The following is a 17,069-nucleotide window of genomic DNA, read 5'->3' on the forward strand; positions in this document are numbered from 1 at the left end:
ACTACTTTTTAATCACAACGATTTCACATCAGAAAGGTACATATTTTTGTTCACTAAAACTAATGAGGCAATTTGGCAACAAGAGACAGATTCTTTCTTTCTCACCCTCCTTTCGAAATTACACAGTGTAGAGCTACAGATATACTTAAGCTGAAATAATAATACCAGAAAAGGGAACAGGCGTTTGCTTTTCAAAATCACTGAAGTACATAAAATGTCAGCAGACAACAATACTATTCCATGACATCTACTTAAAATTTTATGTTCATCTCCCACTCTTCTCATCATAACGTTCACATTTTAATTATGTATTCATTTTGATTGTTTGCATGTGAAAACACCAACTAATCTATTATTTCAACATCAAGGCTATTTCTTTTGAAGCCAAGATAATTTTGGAGACTCCTTTTTCAGGATTCTTAAGGCAAAATGTTTAAGGTTCATGGCTGCTGCTTCGCCTGCGCTTCTGCTTGCTTTGAACCAGGTGGGGCTGTTAAACCTAAAAAAGGCAAACACTGCATTATTTTCTCTGGCTTCAAAGAAGACATCTTAGTCCCCATGGTACTGACTTTCATTGAAAATCTCAGGCGGCAGGGGGTACCCTTTGGCTGGTCGACTTTTCAGGAACATTTTCTCTCATCCACTTCCAGTTGTCTTCACTGGCTGTAATATCTTTTTCTTCAAATCCTATTTTGTTAGCTTCTAAGAAATCAAGCGCATCTTGCTGTTTCTTCTTAATCACCGTGGAGCCAGAGGAAGGTGCAATGTACATACGGATCACTATCCTGGGGACAACGGTTGTAGCTGAGTCCTGCAAATGGCCGAAGAGCCTATTTTTTGCGTATGATTTTTAATTTTAGTTTGTTAATATAGTAAATGACATTGGTTGATTTTTTTGAATATTATACCAACCTGGCATTCTAGGGGTAAACTCCAGTCAGTCATGAGGAAGTGTCCTTTTTATATATCTTTGGATAAATTTTTTTTTAATTTTAAGAATTTTTGCCTCTATGTCCATGAGGGATATGGGTACTTCTTTTGTAATATCCTTTTCTAACTTTGGTAATTAGGGTAATGCTGGTCACAAAGAATGAAATAAGAAGTATGCCCTCCTCTTCAATTTTCTGGAAGAGTTTGTACAGCATTAATATTATTTCTTCCTCAAATGTTTGATGGAAATCATCAGGAAAGCACCTGGGCCTGGAGTTTTCTTTATGAGAAGGTTTGTAAAGGCACATTCAATTTCTTTAATAAGTATAGGGTAATTCAGGTCATCTATTTCTTCTTGAGTGATTTTTGGTAGTTTGAGTTCTTTCAAGGAATTTGTTTAATTCCTTGGCATAAGTATGTTCATAATATTTCCTTATTATTCTTTTACTATATATAGAATCTGTAGTAATGTCACCTCTCTCCTTCTTGATAGTGGTAATTCGTGTCTCTTTTTTCTTGATCAGTCTGACTAGAGGTTTATCAATTTTATTGATCTCAAAGAACCAGCTTTTGGTTTCATTGATTTTTCTCTAATGTTTTTCTGTTTCCTATTGTATTTGTTTTTGCTCAGATCTTTATTACTTCCTTTCTTCTGCTTACTTTGGGTTTAATTTGTTCTTTTCGTTGTTGCTTAGGTTGTTGATTTGTGGTCTTCTTTCCTAATACTGTCATTTAGTACAATACAGATGACTTTATTTGTCCTCTTTTCTAATATAGTCATTAGTTGCTTCGTCATAAATTTCTCCGTAGGTATTACGTTAGTGACATCTGGAAATTTTGATATGTAGTGGTTTTCATTTTCATTACATTCAAAATATGTTCTAATTTCCCTTTAAATTTCTTCTTTGACCTATGGATTATTTAGAAGTATGTTATCTAGTTTCCAAATATTTGAAAATTTTCAAGATTACTTTCTGTTATTGATTTCTTTTTTTTTCTCAGTTCAAGTTTAATAGAAACTACAAAAGATCAAAAGTGATACCCTACTACTGTACACATCAGTTGGCCTGCCCCATAATACAGCTCAGACCATTCCCCCCAGAGGAAGAAAGGGTGGCCTCCCCAACACCTGCAGGAAAGGCCTGTCCTGTCCCCACACCACATCTGGGCTGAGTGTAAGGTCTTGTATTTTAAGCATGACAATAGTACAAAAGAGGTTTTGTTCTCATGGCCACCTACTGCAGCCTGGCCCTAAAATGGCCCAGCGCTCACTTCTGCTTAGAGAAATATTCTTTGCTCTTCTGGACATCAGGCTTAATGGTATCACAGCCAGGCTTCCAGCCACCTGGGCACACTTCCCCATGTTTGTCAGTTAACTGGAAGGCCTGAACTAGTCTCAGTGTCTCATCCACAGAGTGGCAGACAGGAAAGTCATTTACGGTGATCTGTCAAAGGATACCTTTATCATCAATAGTAAAAAGGCCCCCGAATGAGATGCTTTTGTAGGCCTTTAATACCCATAGTTCTGAGCAATGTTGCGCTGGGGGTCTGATATCAAGACAATGTTCGTGGGTCCCAGTCCTCCTTGTTTCTTGGGTGTGTTGATCCATGCCAGATAACAGAAGTGAAAAGCCACAGAAGCACCCATCACTTGGCAGTTGAGTTTCTTAAATCCATCTGCCCTATCACCTTTCTGGGGCACACAAAGTGAAATCAAGAGGGTAAAAGAATAACCCAACACATTTTCCTTTGTAGTCAGATAGGCTGATATCTTTTAACTGACCATCTGGCATAATAGATGTTGCTTTGAACTGGGGGGCAAGGTGCCCAATTTTGGCATGTCCTGAAAACATATTGTTATCAGCAGTTCTCAGACAGAAACCACCAGGACCAGTCAGGAAGAAGAAAGGCCTCTGTTATTGATTTCTAATTTAATTCTGCTGTGACCAGAAAACATATTTAGTATGACTTGAATCCTTTTAAATTTATTGACTTGCTTTGTGTGCTAGCATATAGTCTATTTTGGTAAATGTTTCATGTGTATTTTGCTGTTGTTGGGTAGAGTGTGACTAACGTGATATGAGATCTTAGCTTTTTTATTAAAGGTGTGAATTTCCTTCCTCATAATCTCATCCGAGAAGAGCAGAGAGTAAGCTAGTGGCAACATTCCCAAAAATCTAAGGCTAAATAAAACAAAAAGGTAAAGAAAGGCTTACATCCCTACTGAATTGAGGACTGGAGTCAGACGGCTTGGTTTTAGTCTTGGCTTGGTCTCTACTATCTGTGTGACTTTGTAACTTGGAGCAAGTCACTTAAACTCTTAGGTCCTGATTTTCCATCTTTAAATTGAGAGATTCATTTACATTTGCTGAGTTCATTGTAAATTGGGAAACAACAAGAAGTAAGGAAATGTATTTGCCTTTTGATCCAGTGAGAAATAGTCTGGAAATCTACTCTAAGGAAAGAATCTGAAATACAAAAGTTTACATGATGTCAGTAGTATTTGTATAATAGTGAGAAACTGGACCATCTATAGGTACATCGATAAGGCAATGACTAAGTAAATTATGGTTCATCAAACCTATGTTTCAAATGAAAGCTAATGATGTGTTAAAAGCAAAATACAAAATAATACATTTACAATGATTATAACTACATTAAAGAGTGTGTAGGAAAGGAACCAAAAGGAAGTCCTATAAAATATGAATAGTTGTTAATAATTAAGGTGGTTGGAAATATGGGCAATTTTTTCTCATCTCTATTTCCTAACTTACTGATAAAGTGTAATATATTGATGAACAAATGTGCAACATGTAACTAAATTTAGCAAAACTGAAATTTATTAATTAAAGAATTTTGACAAGTTGAAGCTTTAAATTCCTTTCCAGCTCCAATATGCTATAATTCTGCTTCATGGAAAGGAAAAATAGCATTTCAAGAGTGTTTGTCTAACTTTCAGTTCTCCACTAGAAATAACCTAATTTGGAAACTTGATGTTTCAGATTACAAAATTACTGAGTTAAGAGGAGGATTAGTCAGATTCTATTTCTGAGAGTGCCTTCCATGGGCAGAGCAACAGTGAAGGAGAACCATGGTATTCAATGGAAGTTTCCAAGCCAGGCAGGGAGAAGAAACCAAAGAACAGGAGAGGAAACTAAAAGATGGTAGAGGAGAAACAGGGTAGAAGAAAAAGACTGAAAAAATAAAAGGGTGAACAGATGGTGAGTGAGAGTTTTCCATCATCAGCGGTCTAGATGCCACCTTTGCTGTAAGTCACCTGTAGGACATTAGGTCCCAAAATTGTTATATATAAATATATATTTTTTCATTGCTATATATAAGATTTTGATTTTTTTCTTGTATCCATCCTACTTCAAGGAACTAAAAGCCCTGTCTTCTCACTACCTCTCCTAGTCTTTTTTTTTTAAATTTTTATTGGAGTATAGTTGATTTACAATGTTGTGTTAGTTTCAGGTGTACAGCAAAATGAATCAGTTATACACATACATATATCCACTCTCTTTTAGATTATTTCCCCATATAGGCCATTACAAAGTATTGAGTAGAGTTCCCTGTGCTATACAGTAGACCCTTATTAGTTATCTGTTTTATATACAGAAGTGTGTATATGTTAATCTCAAACTCCTAATTTACCTCTCCCCACCCCCTCTCTATCCCCTTTGGTGACCATAAGTTTGCTTTCTGTGTCTGTATTTCTGTTTTGTAAATAAGTTCATTTGTATCACTTCTTAGATTCTACATGTAAGTGATATCATATGATATTTGTCTTCTCTGTCTGACTTACTTAGTATGATAATCTCTAGGTCCATCCATGTTGCTGCAAATGGCATTATTTTGTTCTTTTTATGGCTGAGTAATATTCCATTGTATATGTGTACCACATCTTCTTTATCCATTCCTGTGTCGATGGATGTTTAGGTTGCTTCCATGTCTTGGCTATTGGAAATAGTGCTGCAACGAACATTGGGATGCATGTGTCTTTTTGAATTAGGGTTTTCTCCAGACATATGCCCAATAGTGGGATTGCTGGGTCATATGGTAGTTCTATTTTTAGTTTCTTAAGGAACCTCCATACTGCACCAATTTACATTCCCACCAAGAGCGCAGGAGGATTCCCTTTTCTCCACACCCTCTCCAGCATTTATTGTTTGTAGATATCTTGATGATGGCCATTCTGACCTGTGTGAGCTGATACTTCACTGTAATTTTGATTGGCATTTCTCTAATAATTAGTGACGTTGAGCATATTTTCATGTGCTTTTTGGCCATCTGAACTGCCCTAGTCTTTGGCTTCAAATTCCCTCAGGCTCTGGAGCCCCTCTCGTTGCCCTCTGGGATGGACACTCCCTGCCCTGACAGGCACCCACGGTCAGCCAGCTCCAAGTCACCTTCAGCATAGCCCTATGGCATTTCAGTTGTTTTAAAATTTTTATCAAATAAAATTTATTGCTTTTTTTTATCCTAGCTATTATAGAAAATCTGGAAATTACAAGAAAAAAAGGACAAAAATGTTTGAAATCACCTGTAATTCCTCCACCTGAAGACAATATGGTTTTTCAAATATTTTTTCTGTGTATGTATATAACTTTTTTTTAAAGTAAGACTATACTGTATATATATTTTTTAATACCCAACATTTTCACCAAGAACTATATTATGTAGTTTTCCCATGCCATCAAATATTCTTTTAATGATTTCAGTGTTCCATCATAAATATGCAAGAATTTAAAAACTAATTCCATATTGTAGAATATTCAGGTTTTTCCCCAATGCATTGCTATTATAAGCTTTATCACTACAATTGATAGTGGATTGAGGGCCAAGTTATAAGGCTTAGTTCTAGACTTGGCTTGGTTCCTAATTGTGTGACTTTGTAACTTTAAGAAAGTCACTTAAACTCTTAGGCCTTGAGTTTCCCATCTTTAAAATGGTGAGACTTTTAATTTGCATTGCCAAATCGCCCTCCAGAGAGGTCATATCAATTTACCAAAGTGTATGAAATTGTTTGTTTCTCCACAACCTTGCCACCACTGGGTTTTTTTTTTAACATCTTTGTCATTTTATTTATTTATTTATTTATTTATGGCTGTGTTGGGTCTTCATTGCTGCACACGGGCTTTCTCTAGTTGCGGTGAGCGGGGGCTACTCTTCGTTACGGTGCACGGGCTTCTCATTGTACCGGCTTCTCTTGTCGCGGAGCATGGGCTCTAGGCAGGGGGGCTTCAGTATTTGTGGCTCGCAGGCTCTAGAGTGCAGGCTCAGTAGTTGTGGAACACGGGCTTAGTTGCTCCGCAGCATGTGGGATCTTCCCAGACCAGGGCTTGAACCCATGTCCCCTACACTGGCAGGCGGATTCTTAACTACTGTGCCACCAGTGGAGTCCCTTTGTCATTTTAATGAGTAACAAAACTGGGTTTTTTTGTTTTACATCTTTATTATTTTAATGAGTAACAATATCTCTCTAAAAATAATTAATTGTGTTTCATCTTAATTTGTATTTCTTTGATTATTCCTTTGTCATTTGGACTTTGTCAATTACCTGTCTCTACTTTGTCCATTTTTCTATTTGAGCATTTGTCTCTTTAATGTTTTGTAAAATTCTTCATATAGTAACAAATTTTTTTTCTACTACATATGTTGGAAATATTTTTCCCCACAGGAAGTCATTTACATTTAAATTTGAAACAGTTTAATTTCAAAAACTTCTAAAGCAGAAAAAAACATGCAGTGAGGACTTCCCTGGTGGCGCAGTGGTTAAGAATCCACCTGCCTGGCAGAAATAGAGACACAGATGTAGAGAACAAATGTATAGACACCAAGGGGGGAAAGTGGCGGTGGAGGGGAGATTGGGATTGACATGTATACACTAATATGTATAAAATGTGTAACTAATAAGAACCTGCTGTATAAATAAATAAATAAAATTAAAATTTTTTTTAAAAAAGCAGGAAAAAAAAGAACCCACCTGCCAATGCAGGGGACATAGTTTCAATCCCTGGTCCGGGAAGATCCCACATGCCGCAGAGCAACTAAGCCCGTGCACCGCAACTACTGAGCCCACATGCCACAACTACTGAAGCCCGTGCACCTAGAGCCCATGCTCTGCCACTAAGAGAAGCCCCCACTCATCTCAACTAGAGAAAGCCCGCACGCAGCAACGAAGACTCAATGCAACCAAAAATTAATTAATTTTTTAAAAAAGTGTTTCTTTCTAAAAAAAAAAAAAACATGCAATGGAAGTTCCCTTGATAACTCCAAGCAGCTTAAGAAGACCCAGCAAATCTACAGCTGTTCTGTCTGAAAGCACACGGCCAGGACCTGGCTAAGAGTAAGGGCTAAATAAGTGACAGCTGTCATACTTAATGATGACGATAATATCTAAAGGAGTCTTTTGACAAAACCCATCCAGTCCCCTTGTCACTTGTCCCCTTTTGCGCTCCTCATTTCCTGTCACTCCATTTCGTCCCCTAAAATGTTCTTGTGAGTATGAAGAAAGGGGATAGTTTCTCCAACAGACCTGAGGATCCTGAGAAAATCAAAGGACTAAAAAGAACGACGAGAGGGGAGAGGGAGGAGGACTCACCACTTTGGAATTAGGGGCCCTTTGTCCCTCACCGGCTGAGCTGGAGTCTCCAAGCTGGGAACATCCCTCTGCCCGTTCAGGGAGATGAGGCATCAGGCAGGAACATCAGGAAGGACTCCGAAGGTGGGCCCGAGAAAAGTTCATCTTTTATTCTAATGCCTGAAGCCCTCAGCCAGGGGCTCCATCTGCCTGACAGACTCCCTTCCAGCTGTTCCTATACACCAACAAGCCACACCCTGCCTGTCTGCCCCGATAAAGGAACAGAGCAAAGAGGAAGCTCCCTAAAAGCAGGGAAGCCTCCCAGTGCTGCCGGGCTAAGGGACTTCTGCGCCTCAGCTCCTTCTCCCGTCCAAGCCAACTGCATAGTGACTGCTTTTGATACATTGTGATCCTATCACACCCTTTCTTAAAAGCTTGCTCCTCTTTACTTTCCAAATCAGAGTAAAACTGAAGATTGGTTTCAAAGACACCCACCAATTAGCCACCTTCTTTAACTCACTACCTTTATCTCCAACTGCACCCTGACATGTGCTTTCTGATAAACAAACTTGCTGACTCTCCCCCAATATGTGATAAACCCTTTCCCGCCTATCTTGCTTTCAGAATATCCATAATTTTATATGCATAATATCCATGTGTTTCCTTAACCAGGCATTATATACTTTTATGTATTCTTGAACTTTATAAAGATGGAGCACGTTGTACATAATTCCCTGTGATTTCCTTTTTTCACTCAACATTAGTTTCTGAGTCTGGCTGACACCTATGGTAGCTCACACCATGTCCCCGCAGCCCACTCAATTTCGGGGTAGCTGAGACTTGAAGGCAAGCTGCTAGCATGCCACCTCGCAGGCCACAGCAGCTCTTCGCTTATCTGACTGGGGCTCTTCACAAAGCTTGAGAAGGCTGTTCAGCCTGTGTGTAACCCAGGAGTTCCGGAAAGTTATTGCCCCAGGGGATAGATCAGTGGGGCTTGGGGCAGGGGGTGGGGGGGTGGAAGTAAGTGGAAAATGGTCCAGTCCCCACATCTTCAGAGGGACAATTCTGAGCTGTATTCCACACAATTCCTCAGGGAGTTCTCAGCGGGAATGAGCACAGTGGCCCACTGTCATCAGTAGCTCAATAACGCACATCTTATTGGTTTGTCTTCCTTTTCTTCAATAAATTTATTTATTTATTTATTTATTATTTTATTTAGTTTTGACTGTGTTGGGTCTTCGTTGCTGTGCGCAGGCTTTATCTAGTTGCAGTGAGCGGGGGCTACTCTTTGTTGCCGTTCGTGGGCTTCTCATTGCGGTGGCTTCTCTTGTTGCAGAGCACGGGCTCTAGGTGCACGGGCTTCAGTAGTTGTGGCATGTGGGCTCAGTAGTTGTGGCTCACGGGCTCTAGAGCGCAGGCTCAGTAGTTGTGGCGCACGGGCTTAGTTGCTCTGCGGCATGTGGGATCTTCCCAGACCAGGGCTCGAACCCGTGTCCCCTGCATTGGCAGGCAGATTCTTAACCACTGTGCCACCAGGGAAGTCCCTTTCATCATTTTCTTCTCACTTGCTACTTCTGATTCCTGGGATCACTTCCTAAATAAACTCTTGCACTGAAGAATTTGTCTCACACCCTGCTTTGGGTGGAGTACAAATTAAGACACTGAAATCTGTCCATAATGATTGATAGAACCTGGGACGTTCATCCAACACTGTGAGGTAGATCATTGTATGTATATACCAAAAATTTGTCCATTCCCTCATTGATAAAAGTGAGGGCTATTTCCGGGCTTTTGCTTTTACAAATAGTGCTGATATGAACATTCTTTTTTTTTTTAATTTATTTGGTTGCGCCGGGTCTTAGTTGCAGCAGGCGGGCTCCTTAGTTGTGGCATGCGAACTCTTAGTTGCAACATGCATGTGGGATCTAGTTCCCCGACCAGGGATTGAAACCCTGCATTGGCATCGCGGAGTCTTATCCACTGTGCCACCAGGGAAGTCTACATGAACTTCATTCTTATCTGAAAGTATAACCAACAGACAAACTATTGTTATTCAGACTTGGGTATTTGGCAGGTGTTTTCTCTAAAATGAACAAAGGGCACCTGTCGCTTGAAGGAAAACAACTGACAGTATTTGTTGCCAAAGTGATTTGATATTTTGGCTGGAAATTAGCAGTTTTATCTGCTACTGTGAGCTTGATAGTTTCCCAGTAAAGGAAGATTTTTCTGATGAGATTGGTAGTGACATTAGTGAATGCGAGTTTTTTATGTTATACAATGAAATGTGTCAACATTTGAAATATCTGCACAGTGAACCAATACATTCTAAATGACTAATATATGTCTTGAAAACTATGCATAAGTAAAAGAGCCACCAATATGCAAGACAATCTGGTGCATTTTACTGGAACAGAGTGTAAAGAGTTCATTGGTGTATTATATATTTGAAAGTTGCTAAAAGAGTAGATCTTAAATGTTCTCAGCACAAAAAAGAAATGGTAATTATGTGACGTGATGGTGGTGGTAGCTACCTTTATTATGGTAATCAGTTTGCGATCTATAAGTGTATCAAATCAATGGATTGTACACCTCAAACTTACACAATGTTATATGTCAGTTATATCTCAGTAAAGATGGGCAGGGGAAGAAAGGAAAAGTTCACTGGTATGGTTTTAGATTCCATGCTGCATTAACCTTTAAGCAACTATCACTTGTCAAGTTTCTTCTTGCATCAAAAGAAAACTATCCGTAATTATCTGAGGTGATTGAAATGCTCCTTTTCCAGGGAAGCCTCCTACACCCTTGGGGGAATGTAAGATGGTGCAGCCATTATGGAAAGGTATGGAGGGTCCTTAAAAAACTAAAAATAGAGTTGCCATATGATCGAGCAATCCCACTCCTGGGCATATATCCAGAGAAAACTATAATTTGAAAAGATACATGCACTTCAGTGTTCATAGCAGCACTATTTACAATAGCCATGACATGGAAGGAACATAAATGTCCATCAGCAGATGAATGGATAAAGAAGATGTGGTACTTATATACAATGGAATATTACTCAGCAATAAAAAAGAATGAAATAATGCTATTTGCAGCAACATGGATGGACATACTAGACAACATGGATTGTCATACTGAGTGAAGTAAGTTAGACAGAGAAATATCGTATGATATCGCTTATATGCAGAATCTTAAAAAAATTATACAAATGAACGTATTTACAAAATAGAAACGGACTCACAGACTTAGAGAATGAACTTATAGTTACCACAGGGGGAAGGGTAGAGAGAAGGGATAGTTAGGGGTTTGGGATTGACATGTACAAGCTGCTATATTTAAAAAGGATAACCAGGGGCTTCCCTGGTGGCGCAGTGGTTAAGAATTCGCCTGCCGATATAGGGGACATGGGTTCGATCCCTGGTCTGGGAAGATCCCACGTGCTGCAGAGCAACTAAGCCCGTGTGCCACAACTACTGAGCCTGTGCTCTAGAGCCCCCGAACCACAACTACTGAGCCCACGTGCCCGCGCACCTAGAGCCCATGCTCCACAACAAAAGAAGCCACGCAATGAGAAGCCCACGCACTGCAGCAAAGAGTACCCACCGCTTGCCACAACTAGAGAAAGCCCACGTGCAGCAACAAAGACCCCACGCAGCCAAAAATGAATTACATTAATTAATTAATTAATTTTAAAAAGTTTTCCTTACACCCTTGACTGTTGATAAATTGTCTTGTACAATGTCCTGCATTCTGGATTTGGCCAGTTGCGTTCTTGCAGTAACATTTAATTTATTTCTTTATCCCTCAGATTTCTGAAACTGGAAAGCTACAGGTTTGATCAGATTCAGGTCCACTTCTGAGCTGTGTGACCTGGATAAGAGCCTTAACCTTTCTGTGTCCCAGTTTCCTTACTAGCAAATTTTTTTTTCTGGTTGCGCCATGTGGCATGCGGGATCTTACTTCCCCTTCCAGGCGTGGAACCCATGCCCCCTGCAATGGAAACTCAGAGCCCTAACCACTGGACCACCAAGGAATTCTCCTTACTAGTAACTTGTTTTTATGCTTTTCTTGATATTTTCAGGAAAATTGACTTTTTAGAATTTTATCATAGTCTCATACACCAGAACAATAAATAAACCACTTTTTTTAAAGGTTATATTCCATTTATGGTTATTATTAAGTATAGGCTCTATTCCCTGTGCTGTACAATATATCCTGTAGCTTATTTATTTATTTATTTATTTATTTATTTATTTATTTTATGAAAGTGACTACATTTTTATTTATTTATTTTTTGCAGTACGCCTCTCACTGTTGCGGCCTCTCCCGTTGCGGAGCACAGGCTCCGGACGCGCAGGCCCAGCGGCCATGGCCCACGGGCCCAGCCGCTCCACGGCATGTGGGATCCCCCCGGACCAGGGCACGAACCCGCGTCCCCCGCATCGGCAGGCAGACTCTCAACCACTACGCCACCAGGGAAGCCCCGCTTATTTATTTTATACACAGTAGTTTCTACCTTTTTGGTAAATGGAGGATAAGAATGGTAACTCACTCATTGGGTGTAAGGATTAAATTTGTTAAAACATGTAAAATACTTAGAACTGTGCTTTCCACCCAATAAATGGTAGCTAGTATTATTATCTGAGGAAAGTCTCTAACTTGAAAGCCAGAGACCAAAATAAACAACAAGAGACAATCTAAGAAATGGAAGAAAATGTCAGAAAACTATGACTGATATCCTCAGAAACATGAAATAAGAGAAGATCCTGAATCCACAACACAAAAGCAAGAGGCTACCAAAAGGAAAGTCAGGGAACCAGGAAAAACACTGGGAAATTAAATTTTTATAGCAGAAATGAACAAATTCAACAGAAAAACTACAGGATAAATTTCAGAAAAATCTCTCATACAGACTTCCCTGGTGGTCCAGCGGTTAAGACTCCACACTCACAGTGCAGGGGGCCCGGGTTCGATCCCTAGTCAGGGAATTGGATTCCGCACGCCACAACTAAGAGCTTGCATGCTGCAACTAAAAGATCCCGCATGCCGCAACTAAGACCCAGCACAGCCAAGTAAATAAATACATACATACATACATAAAAATGTAACTACTAAAAAAATCTCTTATAAAGTTAGAATAAACAAAACCAAGGGATGGAAAATGAGAGAAAAATGATGAAAAAAACAAGGGAATCTAACAGAGATAAAATTTCCCAGAACTGAAGACAGTATGTTTCCTGATTGAAAGGGACCCCTGAGTACCTAGAGCAGTGAATGAAAAAGCCTTACATTGTTATTACTTATCATGATGAAGGTTCAAAACATCAAGGATAAAGGAAAAATATATGTCCTAAAAGCTTCCAGAAACAAGTGAACAAGCAAAAATTACATAAGAAGTAAAGGAAATCAGAATAAATCAGACTTCTCAAGAGTCTAGTCACATGAGAAGCTAAATAACAGTGGATCAATGCCTTTAAAATTCTGAGGGAAAGGGCTTCCCTGGTGGCGCAGTGGTTGAGAGTCCGCCTGCCGATGCAGGGGACACGGGTTCGTGCCCCGGTCCGAGAAGATCCCACATGCCGCGGAGCGGCTGGGCCCATGAGCCATGGCCGCTGAGCCTACGCGTCCGGAGCCTATTCTCCGTAACGGGAGAGGCTGCAACAGTGAGAGGCCCGCGTACCGCAAAAAAAAAAAAAAAAAAAAAAAATTCTGAGGGAAAATGATTTCCAACCTGGAACTCTGTACCTGGCCAAACTGTCAATCAAGTGTGAGAGCAAAATAAAGCCATCTTTAGATAAGCAGGGTTTCAAAAATGTACCTCCCATGAACTTATTCTGGGAAATTACTGGGGAATGAGCTCCTTCAAAATGAGAGACTAAGCCTCAAATAGGAATATCCAGGAGACAGGGGATTTGGTACAGGAGAGGAGATGCAAGTCCCCAGAATGTGGTTATGGGAAGTCTCAGGACAACAGTTGGATAGCAAAGCCAAGACGACAGCTTGGAGCGAGAGGAGGATAGGCCTAAGAAGGAATGTCTCTAAGAGAAAAAAATGTTGAAAAGTATCGGATTCATGAGACCAGACAGAAAGACGTTTTATAGTGCTGATGGAGAGTTTATGGAATAATTAACAGTAGATGCATAGATAATTACACAAATGAAAAAAGTAGGCAATTTTTGACTCCAGGAAAAAAAGAGTTGTAGAGTTGTTTAGAGTTGTTTAATAAAGTGAATGTAATCTTAGTATGGTATACACTGTAAAAATATTCTTTTTTACTCTTAGGAATAGTTATATTCATGTAAACACTGACTCAATCAACCAGGGAATTTTGTAGACTGTCCAAGCGTCTGTTGATGGTCAAGAGAGAGAGAAAGAGAGATCATAAACTCATGGAGGAAGAACAGAGAGGGGACTTTCACTCCCTCCTGGCTTCAGCCTTCACCTTCCTGATGAAGAATCCCAAACCAGTATCTACACACATGTGATTTTCTGCAGCCCTGTACTTACTGGACAAATTGTCTTGCTTATTGCCACCTGTAAGTGTAAACTAGCACGCTCTGTCTCTGTCTCTCTGTCTCTGTCTCTCTTTGTCTCTCTCTCTCTCTCTCTCTCTCTCTCTCTCACACACACACACACACACACACACACACACACACATACACACACACACTCACACACCTCTGACTTATCCTCTTCCTCATCCTTTCCCAAGCCAACTCATCATAACTTTTATCAGTGGCTCCACTCTTTTTCCAATCTTCCAGTTTGGCTTTTCCACTACTTAATACCCTATATCCAGTCTGTTTCTGTTGGCTTTGTAAAGCCTTCCAAAGTCTCTGCCCTGTCTCCAGCTGTAATCTAATCCAGAGTTTATATGAACTTTATAAAGTGTACAATGTGACAAAAATGTAAAAGAAAGTATAAATCTTGCTAAAGTTTAAATGTTCATTGTAGAAATTTTGGAAAATATAGAAAAGCACAAAGAAGATAAAAATAATCTCCATTCTTAATTTCAATTTGTAATTTGGTGTGTTTCCATCCAGCCCCTTTTTCATGTGTATATAAGAATCTTTTCTGAAACAATAAAACAAATATTGTGACTATGTTGTATATGCCTCTTTGTAACTTTTTCATTTACTAAAATAAAAACATTTTATTACATAAAAAATTCTTCTGTCATTTTATTGGCTGCATAGAATCCCATTATAGCTATCCTATAATTTATTTAATTGACCCCATTTATAAATATTTTCATTGTTTTGGTTTTTTACTCTTAGGAATAGCACCGTTTCTGATTATTTAGTTAGGATAACTTAAAAGTGTAGTTGCTGAGTCAAAGTTGTGCTTATTTTTTTTTCAATGTGGTTAAAAAAAAACCCCACATAACATAAAATTTACCATCTTAAGCTTTAAACAAATTTTTTAATGGAAGTATAATTGATGTACAATATTACATGTTATAGGTGTAAAATATAGTGATTCACAATTTATAAAGATTATATTCCATTTATAGTTACTACAAAATATTGACTATATTCCCTGTGTTGTACAATACATCCTTGTAGCTTATTTATAGTTTGTACCTCTTAATCCCTTACCCCTATCTCGCCCCTCCTCACTTCCCTCTCTCCACTGGTTACCACTAGTTTGTTCTCTAATTTGTGAGTCTGTTCCTTTTTTGTTATAGTCACTACATTAGTTTGTTTTATTTGTTAGATTCCACGTATAAATGATATTATACAGTATTTGTCTTTCTCTGTCCGACTTATTTCACTTAGTATAATACCCTCCAAGTCCATCCATATTGCTGCAAATGGCAAAATTTCATTCCTTTTTATGGCTGAGTAATATTCATTGTATATATATATATAAAACACATCTTGTTTAACCATTCATTTGTTGATGGACACTTAGGTTGCTTCCATGTCTTGGCAATTGTAAATAATGACACTATGAACATTGGGGTGCATGTATCTTTTTGAATTAGAGTTTTCGTTTTCTTCGGATATATACCCAGGTGTGGAATTGCTGGGTCATGTGGTAGTTCTATTTTCAGTTTTTTGAGAAAACTCCATACTGTTTTCCACAGTGGCTGCACCAATTTACACTTCCACCAACAGTGTACAAGGGTTCCCTTTTCTCCACATCCTCACCAACATTTTTTTATTTGTGTCTTTTTGATGATAGCCATTCTGACAGGTGTGAGATGATATCTCATTGTGGTTTTAATTTGCATTTCTCTGATGATTAATGATGTTGAGCATCTTTTCATGTGCCTGTTGGCCATCTGTATGTCTTCTTTGGAAAAATGTCTATTTAGGTCTTCTGCCCATTTTTTTGACTGGGTTGTTTGGTTTTTTGATATTGAGTGTATGAACTGTTTATATATTTTGGATATTAACACTTTATTGAACATATCATTTGAAAATATTTTCTCCCATTCAGTTGATGGTTTCCTTTGCTATGCAAAAGCTTTTAAGTTTAATTATTTTCCAGTTGTTTGTTGTTGCTTTTATTTCCTTTCTTTAGGAGACAGATCCAAAAAAATAGTGCTACAATTTATGTCAAAGATGTTATGCCTATGTTTTCTTCCAGGAGTTTTATTGTTTCTGGTCTTACATTTAGGTCTTTAATCCATTTTGAGTTTATTTTTGTATATGGCATTGGAGAATATTCTAATTTCATTGTTTTACATGAAGCTGTCCAGTTTTCCCAGCACCACTTATTGAAGACACTGTCTTTTCTCCATTGTGTATTCTTGCCTCCTTTGTTGTAGATTAATTGACCATAAGTGCATGGGTTTATTTCTGGGCTCTGTATACTCTTCCATTGATCTATGTGTCTGTTTTTGTGCCAGTACCATACTGTTTTGATAACTGCAGCTTTGTAGTATAGTCTGAAGTCAGGGAGCATGATTCCTCCAGCTCTGTTCTCCTTTCTCAACGTTGTTTTAGCTATTTGGGCTCTTTTTTGTTTCCATACAAATATTAAAATTATTTGTTCTAGTTCTGTGAAAAATGCCCTTAGTATTGTGATAGGGATTGCACTGAATCTGTGGATTGCCTTTGGTAGTATGGTCATTTTAACAATATTAATTCTTCCAATCCATGAACAACACAGTACATGTTTCCAACGGTTTGTGTCTTATTTCTTTCATCAGTGTCTTATAGTTTTCCAGTACAGGTCTTTTACCTCCTTAGGTAGGTTTACCATCTTAATTATTTTTAAGTGTGCAGTACAGTGGTATCAACTATATGCATACTGTTGTGCAGCTGATCTATAGGACTTTTTCATCTTGCAAAACTGAAACTCTATATATCTATTGAACAATTCCCTTTTCCCCTCCCCCAGCCCCTGGCAATCACCATTCTACTAAGAGTTTGACTATTTTAGTTATCTCATAGAAATGGAATAATGCAGTATTTGTCTTTTTGTGGGGTCGTGTTCATTTTCAAGGCTTTTGAAATGCTGTGTTAAACTGGCTTCCCAAAATGTTGTGATAATTTACACTTTGACTGAAAATATAAGTGTCCATCTGGGCTACACTTTCGCT

General features: G+C 38.7%; 2 pseudogenes across 2 annotated transcripts; both read right to left on the reverse strand.

The window, feature by feature from the left end:
• Nucleotides 1–440: 440 nt before the first annotated feature.
• On the reverse strand, nucleotides 441–919 carry LOC309832022 (adapter SH3BGRL-like; annotated as a pseudogene). Its single transcript has 2 exons — nucleotides 909–919; nucleotides 441–785 (listed from the first exon to the last, which is right to left on the reverse strand). The product of its transcript is annotated as an adapter SH3BGRL-like (transcript).
• A 1,169-nt stretch (nucleotides 920–2,088) lies between these two features.
• Nucleotides 2,089–2,783, reverse strand: LOC309821762 (peroxiredoxin-1-like; annotated as a pseudogene). The gene has a single exon. The product of its transcript is annotated as a peroxiredoxin-1-like (transcript).
• Between the last annotated feature and the right edge of the window lie 14,286 nt (nucleotides 2,784–17,069).

This window comes from Grampus griseus, assembly GCF_964374135.1.
Source record: "Grampus griseus genome assembly, chromosome: 1".
Lineage (NCBI taxonomy): Eukaryota > Metazoa > Chordata > Mammalia > Artiodactyla > Delphinidae > Grampus > Grampus griseus.